General features: G+C 45.0%; 1 pseudogene; it reads right to left on the minus strand.

The window, feature by feature from the left end:
* Positions 1-10186: 10186 nt before the first annotated feature.
* LOC140916679 (U6 spliceosomal RNA) lies at positions 10187-10284 on the minus strand (annotated as a pseudogene).
* Between the last annotated feature and the right edge of the window lie 936 nt (positions 10285-11220).

Below are 11220 nucleotides of genomic sequence, written 5' to 3' on the forward strand. Positions count from 1 at the left end.
CCAGGTCACGGCAAACTCAGATTCAGTTTTCTCCTCTGCCAAAGACCTCCTGTGTGACCTTGGGCAAATCACTTAGTTTTTCTGTGCCTTAGTCCCCGAGCTGTAAAATAGAGATAATAGCACTTCTGTACCTCATCAGTGTGCTGTGAGGATGATGACATTAAAAATTGTGAGGTGCTCAGATACTGCAGTGATGGGGGCCATATAAATACTGAAGCTAGAGCTACACTTTATCACCTATAAACCTGCACTTTCTAATTCTGTAATATGGCATAAAGGAAAACCACACTTGTCACCAAAACAATGGCCAAACATTGACAGTGTCTTATTCCTGGGAGTGGTCCCAGTAAAGTCAATAGGACTCCCGACATAACAGGGCTGTCTCAGACAATGCTACCAAATCTGCACTTGCAGAGGTCCCCCAGCACAAGGGATTGGGGGCTATCATGTTAGTATAAAGTTTACTGCATATGCTTCCATAGGCACTGACTTTCTTTCTAGCTGGGGGGTGTTCGACCCCCCGCCCCTCCACCTCAAACCTGCCCCCACTTTACCCCTTCCTCCAAGCTCCCCCTTAACCCCCCTCTTCCCATCCCTGCTCCACCCTAGGCCCCACTCCACTCCACCTCTTCCCCCAAGTCCCTACCCTGGCCCCGCCTCTTCCTGGCCCCTCCTCTGAGCATGCCCCGCCCCTCCCTCCCAGCTGTTCCATGGCATGCAGGAGGTGGTGGGCGGGAGGGGGAGGAGTTGATCAGCGGGGCCGCCAGTGGCTGGGAGGTGCTGTGGGGAAAAGGGAGAGCTTGGCTGCCGGTGGGTGCTAAGCACCTACTAATTTTTTTCCATGGGTGCTCCTGCCCTGTACGCTTCAATACCACATGGTTTGGTTTGTGCAGCTAGAGAAATCTGGGATGACAGTAAGGCTCCTAAGGAATTGGGATGTATCTCTCTTTAATTTGTGGCCCTGATGAGGTTACATCCTCCAGTGTCACAGGGAATCTTGATTCCCCTGTTCTCCATACTCCCTCTACAAACCCTACTAATTCTATGTCCGTGGGCACATTACCTATTCACCTCACACACACCTTCGCTCCCATGGAACTGAACCCCAGTGCTACTGACATGGCATAGGAGTCTTCCCTCCCCCACAGCCTCACCTCGCCGTGCCGCTGGTGCAGTGCTTGGGGTGGCGAGCTCCTGGGGCAGTGCCGCTGCAGAGCCCAGCCTGCCCAGTGCTCAGAGCTGCGCTGTGCATGGCGGGCTCCAGCGAGGCTCCAGCCATCAGCGCTCCAGGCAGCGCAGTAAGGGGGCAGGGAGCGGAGGGTTGGATCGAGGGCAGGGGAGTTCGGAGGGGGGCATGGACAGGGGTTGGGGTGGTCAGAGGGTGGGGAACAGGGGGGTTGAATGGGGGTAGGGATCCCGGGGGGGGCAATCAGGAATGAGAAGAGGGGTTGGATGGGGGAGCGGGGGCAGTCAGGGGTGGGGGTTCTGGGGGCGGTCAGAGGACAGGGACCGGGGGGGTGTGGATGGGGCAGGGGCTGTGCGGGGAGGCATCAGGGAACGGGGGGATTGGATGAGGCAGGAGTCTGGGGGGGGGGTCCAGGGGGGAGGCCGGGCCATGCCTGGCTGTTTGGGAAGGAACAGCCTCCCCAACTGGCCCTCCATACAATTTCTGAAACCTGATGTGGCCCTCAGGCCAAAAAGTTTGCCCGTCCCTGATCTAGGGGCTTTCAACTGGAGAGAAGTGAGGTGGACTCAATCAACGAGCTTTTGGAGGGAGCCCAAATTTTTGAAACAGCCATGGTAAATAATGCATTCACAATCTGGCCATCTATTAACTAAGAAGGTGCCCATGAATGAGGAAAAGTATATGTTTTCACTGTTTATGTGTAGGCAAGACACGGAACATATACCCCTCCCCCCCCCCCCGCCCAGTAGTATAAGGGGCAAGAGACTGTGTGGTATTGAGAGATCTAGATGAGAAGTTTGGTTTCCAATTTTCGACCAGACATGGCTGACAGCAGCTTCCTCTATCTTGTTTCCATGTCCATGTGATGTTTTCATTTCTTTGAGTTTCCCATTTCATAAAATCGGAGGGAGTCTATTTCTAAATATAAAAAACAGGTTAATAAAGCTGTTAGGACCTTTTTCAGCTTACAGTTCCCACTGAGTTCAGTTGGAGTTGTGGGTATTCAGCCAGTCTGAAAATCAGGGCCTGTTACATTTTATTTTTAGATGACTTTTCCATATTTTTTTCTTCTGTTTACACAAGAATAGGATAGGTTGGAATATGAAGAGGCTGTTAGACAGCTCTCCAACACCACATTCAACAAGCCATTACCCTCTGATCCCACTGAGGGTTACCAAAAGAAACTACACCATCTGCTCAAGAAACTCCCTGAAAAAGCACAAGAGCAAATCTGCACAGACACACCCCTAGAACCCGACCAGGGGTATTCTATCTGCTACCCAAGACCCATAAACCTAGAAATCCTGGACGCCCCATCATCTCAGGCATTGGCACCCTGACAGCAGGATTATCTGGTGATGTAGACTCCCCCCTCAGGCCTTACGCTACCAGCACTCCCAGCTATCTTCGAGACACCACTGACTCCCTGAGGAAACTACAATCCATAGGTGATCTTCCTGAAAACACCATCCTGGTCACTATGGAAGTAGAAGCCCTCTGCACCAACATTCCACACAAAGATGGACTACAAGCCGTCAGGAACAGGATCCCCGATAATGTCACGGCAAACCTGGTGGCTGAACTTTGTGACTTTGTCTTCACCCATAACTATTTCACATTTGGGGACAACGTATACCTTCAAATCCACGGCACAGCCATGGGTACCCGCATGGTCCCACAGTATGCCAACATTTTTATGGCTGACTTAGAACAACAATTCCTCAGCTCTCGTCCCCTAATGCCCCTACTTTACTTGCGCTACATTGATGACATCTTCATCATCTGGACCCATGGAAAAGAAGCCCTTGAGGAATTCCACCATGATTTCAACAATTTCCATCCCACTATCAAACCTCAGCTTGGACCAGTCCACACAAGAGATCCACTTCCTGGATGCTACGGTGCTAAGGAGCAATGCTCACATAAACACCATCCTATACTGAAAACCTACTGACCTCTATGCCTACCTACATGTCGCCAGCTTTCATCCAGACCACACCATACGATCCATTGTCTACAGCCAAGCTCTACGATACAACCGCATTTGCTCCAACCCCTCAGACAGAGACAAACACCTAAAAGATCTCAATCAAGAATTCTTACAACTACAATACCCACCTGCTGAAGTGAAGAAACAGATTGACAGAGCCAGAAGAGTACCCAGAAGTTACCTACTACAGGACAGGCCCAAAAAAGAAAATAACAGAACGCCACTAGCCATCACCTTCAGCCCCCAACTAAAACCTCTCCAACGCATTATCAAGGATCTACAACCTATCCTGAAGGACGACCCATCAGTCTCACAGATCTTGAGAGACAGGCCAGTCCTTGCTTACAGACAGCCCCCCAACCTGAAGCAAATACTCACTCACCAGCAACCACACACCACACAACAGAACCACTAACCCAGGAACCTATCCTTGCAACAAACCCCGTTGCCAACTCTGTCCACATATCTATTCAGGGGACGCCATCATAGGGCCTAATCACATCAGCCACACTATCAGAGGCTCCTTCAGCTGCACATCTACCAATGTGATATATGCCATCATGTGCCAGCAATGCCCCTCTGCCATGTACATAGGTCAAACTGGACAGTCTCTATGTAAAAGAATAAATGGAGCCAAATCAGACGTCAAAAATTATAACATTCAAAAACCAGTCGGAGAAGACTTCAATCTCTTTGGTCACTCGATTACAGACCTAAAAGTTGCAATTCTTCTACAAAAAACCTTCAAAAACAGACTCCAATGAGAGACTGCTGAATTAGAATTAATTTGCAAACTAGATACAATTAACTTAGGCTTGAATAAAGACTGAGAGTGAATGGGTCATTACACAAAGTAAAACTATTTCCCCATGTTTATTTCCCCTCCCTCCTCCCCGAGCTGTTCCTCAGATGTTCTTGTCAACTGCTGGAAATTGCCCACCTTGATTATCACTACAAAAGGTTTTTTCCACACACCCCCGCCCCCCGCTCTCCTGCTGGTAATAGCTCACCTTACCTGATCACTCTCATCACAGTGTGTATGGTAACACCCATTGTTTCATGTTCTCTGTGTATATAAATCTCCACACTGCATTTTCCACTGAATGCATCCGATGAAGTGAGCTCTAGCTCACAAAAGCTTATGCTCAAATAAATTTGTTAGTCTCTAAGGTGCCACAAGTCCTCCTTTTCTTTTTACAATCCATCAGTGATCTTCCAGAAAACATCATCCTGGCCACTATGGATGTAGAAGCCCGCTACACCAACATTCCACACAAAGATGGACTACAAGCCGTCAGGAACAGGATCCCCGATAATGTCACGGCAAACCTGGTGGCTGAACTTTGTGACTTTGTCTTTGCCATAACTATTTCACATTTGGGGACAATGTGTACCTTCAAATCAGCAGCACTGCTATGGGTACCCACGTGGCCCCACAGTTGCTAACATTTTTATGGCTGACATAGAACAAAGCTTCCTCAGCTCTCGTCCCTTAATGCTCCTACTCTACTTGCGCTACATTGATGACATCTTCATCATCTGGACCCATGGAAAAGAAGCCCTTGAGGAATTCCACCAAAATTTCAACAATTTCCATCCCTCTTAGCCTGGACCAGTCCACAGAAGAGATCCACTTCCTGGATACTACAGTGCTAATAAGCGATGGTCACATAAACACCACCCTATACCAGAAACCTACTGACCGCTATAGTTACCTACACGCTTCCAGCTTTCATCCAGACCGCACCACACGATCCATTGTCTACAGGCAAGCTCTACTGGGAGTGGATGTGTCATTACACAAAGTAAAACTATTTCCCCATGTTTATTTCTCCCCCCCCCCCCACTGTTCCTCACACGTTCTTGTCAACTGCTGGAAATGGCCCACCTTGATTATCACTACAAAAAAGTTTTTTTTTCCCTCTCCTGCTGGTAAAGGTCACTTTACCTGATCACTCTTGTTACAGTGTGTATGGTAACATGTTCTCTGTCTATATAAATCTCCCCACTGTATTTTCCACTGCATGCATCCAATGAAGTGCACTGTAGCTCACGAAAGCTTATGCTCAAATAAATTTGTTAGTCTCTAAGGTGCCACAAGTACTCCTTTTCTTTTTACAAGAAAGAAAAATGCTCGTGAGCATGGCGACTCTTCATTTGCGTGCTGTCATTTTAGGCAATTTTACTCATTTAAAACAAGGATTTGGAACAAAAGCAAAAGTTATTCTTAGAGCACAACAATCCTCTTATGCTGTCTTTTCCCAGACACAAACACAGTTGGAATGCTAGGTTCTTCAGCCACCTTAATGTTGTCTGCTTCTTTCCTATTATGTCTAGAAAAAAATTAAAGCAAGGGGAAATACTTGAACATATCAAAAGAAAGTAAAACAATGAAAATTAACCTCTTGAGTGATCACAATGCACTTTCTCCCTCACTGGGTATGTCAGTTACTTCCTTTGCACAATTACCAGGGTCGTGCAATGAGAAGTCATAATTCAGCGGCAGGTCTGGGAAATGTAATAAATGGATGGCTAGCCCTGCCTAGCAGCAGTAGCAACCCAGTAGTAGGGGGTAATAGCAAGGCCATGGCACGGTCCCCTATCATGGAGGGTTAACAATGATCAGCACAGCAATAGCTACCCTTGAACTTGTCAGTCCACGTGCATGGAGTGCAAAGTGGATGTGCTGCAACCTAAGTGAGAGAGACAGCTGTGTGTAAGCAGAAGGATCAGCACTATATACTCCTCGGCACAGAGCAGAATTAAGCCTCAAGCCACTTGTATGCCTGTGGGTGGAGATTGGCATACCTGAAGATGCATAGATTTAGGCATAATCTAAACCATACAAATGAGATGCTTTACAAAATATTCCCCTTTTTGTTCTTACTTGTCTTACTGGGCAGGAGGAACTTGATGGCCACACTTTGGCTCTTTTATTAATGCAGGATAGGGTGGCCTCTGTCCTCCACAGCCTGCTCTTCATTTCTGTCTTGTACTTTCATGTACAAAATTCCCCACCTGCAGTGTTCAAGCTCAAGCCACCTATGGTACGTTCAAGCACCAGCAAACTAGGCCAAATTTGAATAGAAGTAAAGGAGTTGCATTCAATTTACAATGCCTTGAACTATGTAGACTCACAAGAGCTCATATTGTTACTTATATCCATGATGTAGGTACTGCAGAAAATGTGAATTGCTCCATAAATTTATCTGCAGTAGTAGATGTGGATATTATATCAATAACATGTGAAGCGAAAAGTAATACATTAAGTGGAAATCACATTTTAAAGAAGGATTATATAATAAAACAGAATTAAGTTGACTTATAATTAGGTAATTATTAAGAATTCATGTACCTTTTAACATAATTTACACTTAATATAGTAGTTTGAAAACTGCAAAGCATCTATTTTAAATTATACTTATGAATTTGCATATATTATTTGAATGAAAATAAATATAGGACTAATGGTTTAATAGGTATAAACAAACCTGGGTTGTGTGTTTGTGCATTGTGACTATAATAGAAAAGGAAAATAATTTCTTATTAGTCTAACTAACTGCAGGGCATTTACTAAACCAAATATTAATATTATTTTAGTTAACTTTCATGTATCAAAACAGCTGGGTAAATAAACTCTGTATGAAATTTGGAGTGTAATTTATAATGAATTTATACTAATGATATCTGATGGGCCTATTTAAAATGAAAGTTTTATTGAGAACAAATGTTCATTTACTTCAAGGGGAGATACAAAACATATGTAATTTGATGGTAATTTAAAAAATAAAAAAAATTGGCTAATAAATGCATTATTTACACATTTCTTTTATGAAAATGAGATTCACCGAGTATAAAATCTTACTTATATTGTGTAATATTAAAAAACATTCTTCTTCTGAGAATCTTTAGGCTGCAAAAGGGCCAAAAGGAACAAAAGTCCTCAAAATGTCTATGGTGTTTATTTAAGTAATAAAATCTATATTAGTCAATTCAGCAAATGAGTAATGTTGTAATGAAATGTTACCGTTACACTAGCTATTATATCTGCATTATGGACCAGAGCTTTAGAGCAATTTTCAGGAAGTGAATATGTTTCAAAGGTGACATCTTTAAACAGCTGAATGAGAACATGAGTCTAGTCCTGAATCAGTTGGGATCACTGGTAAAATCCTTCTGGCTTCAATGGTAGCAGGATTGGGCCCTGCATGTATGTATGTTTGTTTATTTTATACATAAAACATTAGCTGCTGTCAGGTTCTTTTGGGTTCGTTATGAGAGAGATGCACCTGGACGGAATGAGATCTTTATATATTTATAAAGTGTGGCCATCAAGTGGTCTCCATTTTTAACCAATTTATAATTAGCTCGACAGTGATAAAGTGAAAATCTATTCTTTACCTTCAGATTTTATTCACAGGTGAGAAGCTACTAATTTACTCTGGCTCCCCCTGTGTCTCTCTTCACATTTTACAGAGGGACCATTCAATAAGCCTTATGGCTTTCAATATAAAGATTTCTTCTGCCGATAAAAGTAGGTTTATAGACCTTTGCTCATGTTGCTTGTGCTATGGGGAATCTTGGTTTTGGTTTAATTTAAAGAGGAGCAACATACAGTGTATCACGCTGGGTTAGATTTCACAAAACATGGCTTCAGATATCCCCTATGATGGGAGTGTTCACCCCACACTTGCCCTGAAAGGGTTAATGAAGACACAGAAGGGGGCTAATTAACCCAACAGGGCACAGCTGAGAGGAATCAGGTGGCTAAATAATCCTCTGACTGAGTGAAGGAGGCCAGCTGAGAGAGAAGAAACTGGGGCTATAAAGGCAGGAAATTGGCAGCAGAAAGGTACTGCTGGGAGTAGTTTGCAGTCATTACCTGGAAGATGGGAGGAGTATTTGGGCTGGCAAGCCCACAGGGGGGGAAGCAGGACAGGAAAGGGCTTAGGGAAAGGCAGTAAAGTCTAGGTGGGAACAGACCTTGACTGTTGACTAGAGGGCCTCTGAGCTGGGACTCAGAGTGGAGGGTGGGTCTGGGTTCTCCTGCCAGCTACTGAGGGAGTGGCACTATGAAGCAGTGAATAGAAAGACTGCCTGGGATTGCTGGAGAAACCCTTTAGTACCCCAGAAGGGGAAAATGCATGTAGTGATCTCACCAGAGGACCAAATCACAAAGAGGCGTCTGCAGCTTGTGGAGTGAGAAAGGGGCTACAGACTGGCAGCAATGGAATGATGGTGTGCAATTGTGGGAAGAGGATTTGACCCTGGTTAGCTATTCCCCAGAACTGCCAGAAGGAGGCGCCAGAAGCAGGTACCATCGGAGCAGTGAGTGGAGCATCGCATCCCTGGCCTTGTTAATTTGCACAAAGGGATCCATAACTAAACAAAGGGGAAGTGAGTATTACATTCTTATCCAAACCAGTGTATTTCATACACTTTAATTCCAAAATCTCTGACTTTCCTTTTTTCAAATATAGATGTGTATGTTTATAACCCAGCACCCCAGAGTGCCCTAGTTGTTCAGTCTACGCTGCAAGGTGTATTGAACTTCTCAGGCCTAACAGAGGGTAGGAGGGAGGTGTTTGGCACTAGAGACTTGTCAAGATTACTAGGAATAATATTTCACTGGTGGTGGTGGGATCAGCTGGTAGGCTTTTCTTTGTTTTGGAACTCATATCAGGGACACTTAGGTGCTTTTAAAAATACTTTAATACATTATAATAAATTAAAAACATTTTTAAAATAACCTCTTTCAGTACTGACCCACCGTAGCTTCTTTATTCTCTTGGCCTTCATATCTGTGGAGATTAACCCTGGCTCTAAGGCGGATGAATCCTCTCTCCAGTGGCTAGAAGCAGTTCCTGAGGCTAGGCTTCAGTGCCTGGCACTTATTTCTTAATATGAGGACAGGTTCTTCCAAAGAAGATTAACTCTCTCTTCACTGCCAGAACTGTGTTGTTTTTCAGTGAGATAACTAACGTGTGTTTTATTATTCCCCTGAGAAGTGGCGACAAGGCAACTTAGCTTTTACTGCAGAGAGCTAGACAAGATCAACACCATAGGCCCACAGCCTGTGGTTGACCTCATCTAGTTTCTTTCACAGTAAAACTACAGTGTCTCTTCTCCCCTAAGATTTTACAGCAGGGAAGCGAACATGGATTAGTTATCCCGCAGTAAAAACACATTACAGTAAAAGATTTGTTATCGAGAATGCGGGGTGCTGGTTAATCAAATTCTGGTTATACTTACTGAGGGAGGGGTTGTGGGAGGGGGCTCAGGACTGGGGGGTTTGGGCACAGGAGGGAGTGCGGGGCATGGACTCTGGGAGGGAGTTTGATGTGCGAGGGGTTTTGGGGTGCTGGATCCTGGTGGCGCTCACCTCAGGCAGCTCCCCGCAAGTGGCGACATATCCCTGCTGCTCCTACGTGGAGGCATGACCAGGCAGCTCTGTGCACTACCTCCGCCTGCAGGTGCCTCCCCCACAGCTCCCACTGGCTGCAGTTCCTGGCAAATGGGAGCTGCGGAGCCAGCATTTGGGGTGAGGGCAGTGCATGGAGCCCCCGTGGCCATTACTCTGCCTAGGAGCAGCAGAGACATGTTGCCACTTCTGGGGAGCTACGTGGAGCCAGGTAGGGAGCCTGCCGACCCAGCACCAACCGGACTTTTAATTTCTATTGGGGGATATCAGAAATGCTGGTTCCTAGAGCTTTCTGGTTAGTAAAGTGCCAGATAACAGTATTTATTGTATTTTCTAGTAGTGAAGACATAGCCTAAGTATACCCATCCCCTCAGCATCCTCCTTCCTTTCTTTTACTTACCTATCATAGAATATCAGGATTGGAAGGGACCCTCAGGAGGTCATCTAGTCCAACCTCCTGCTCAAAGCAAGACCAATCCCCAATTTTTGCCCCAAATCCCTGAATGGCGCCCTCAAGGATTGAACTCACAACCCTGGGTTTAGCAGGCTAATGCTCAAACCACTGAGCTATCCATCCCCCCCCCCCCCCCAAAATATGGAATGCTTCACGCATTTGGTGTCATCCTTGCACTGGGGCCATGCTAGTCTTCTCTGTATTGTTCCAATTTTAGTATGTGCTGCCGAAGCTCATATTTAATTGCCTGCAACTGCGCCTTGCCCAGTCGTATAATAATATTGATTTTACAAAATAGATTAATAATAAGGAAGAAGTTTATTCAACATGATGTGGGCTCACCATGATCACTTTGCTGTACTCCTGTTCCCCACTCTTTTTTTTTTTTGTCTATTTGGATTACATGCTTTGGGGGGCACTGTTTGTACAGTGCCTAGCACAATGAAGCTCTGATCATGATTGGGGTTTCTAGGTGATACTGCTGAATAAATAACAATATTACATTACCACTCTTTAGTCAAAATCGGCTCTCCATTCCCCTAGCTATCACTAACACAACTTTTGGCCACACAGCTGGCTTCAGTAGTTAGGTGGTACTTGCAGTTGGCCAAACAATACTACATAGTTTGCCACAGAGATGTGAACCACAATTTTCAGATATTGGTCTGCCACTGCGGCACTGAATTTAAAGGACAAAAGATTTAGAGCATTTATCAGTTTCTTAATGAGAAGTTTTCCAACTGTTGGTTTAGTTTTCCACCACTGATGATGAACCATCTGAGTCAATCATGTGCATAAATCAAGCTGAGGGAGATAGATCACTGTTAAGGGGGAAATCCTCAGCTTTAGTTCCTTATTAGCAAAGATAGTACTGCAGTGTTGTGCTTTTATTGGTAGTTCAAGCTCTATGCAACATACAAATTGCATCCAAGAGAGTTATTTACTTACATCTCACATTCTGTGGCACATATAGATTGCCCTTCTGTTATCTGTGAACCTCTTCTCTTCCCAAGGAAAAACCTTTGGGAGGGTGGGAAAAGTATGCTGAGGATTTTTTTGAACACATTAAGTTGCAGAGTTGCTACTCTATTCTCAACCCCATTCTGGAGGGTGGTATTTTTGGCCATGTGAAAGGGCTGGGGAGCATGGAAACCTCATGGAGCTGCTGT

Source organism: Lepidochelys kempii, chromosome 8 (assembly GCF_965140265.1).
Source record: "Lepidochelys kempii isolate rLepKem1 chromosome 8, rLepKem1.hap2, whole genome shotgun sequence".
NCBI classification, from domain to species: Eukaryota; Metazoa; Chordata; order Testudines; family Cheloniidae; genus Lepidochelys; species Lepidochelys kempii.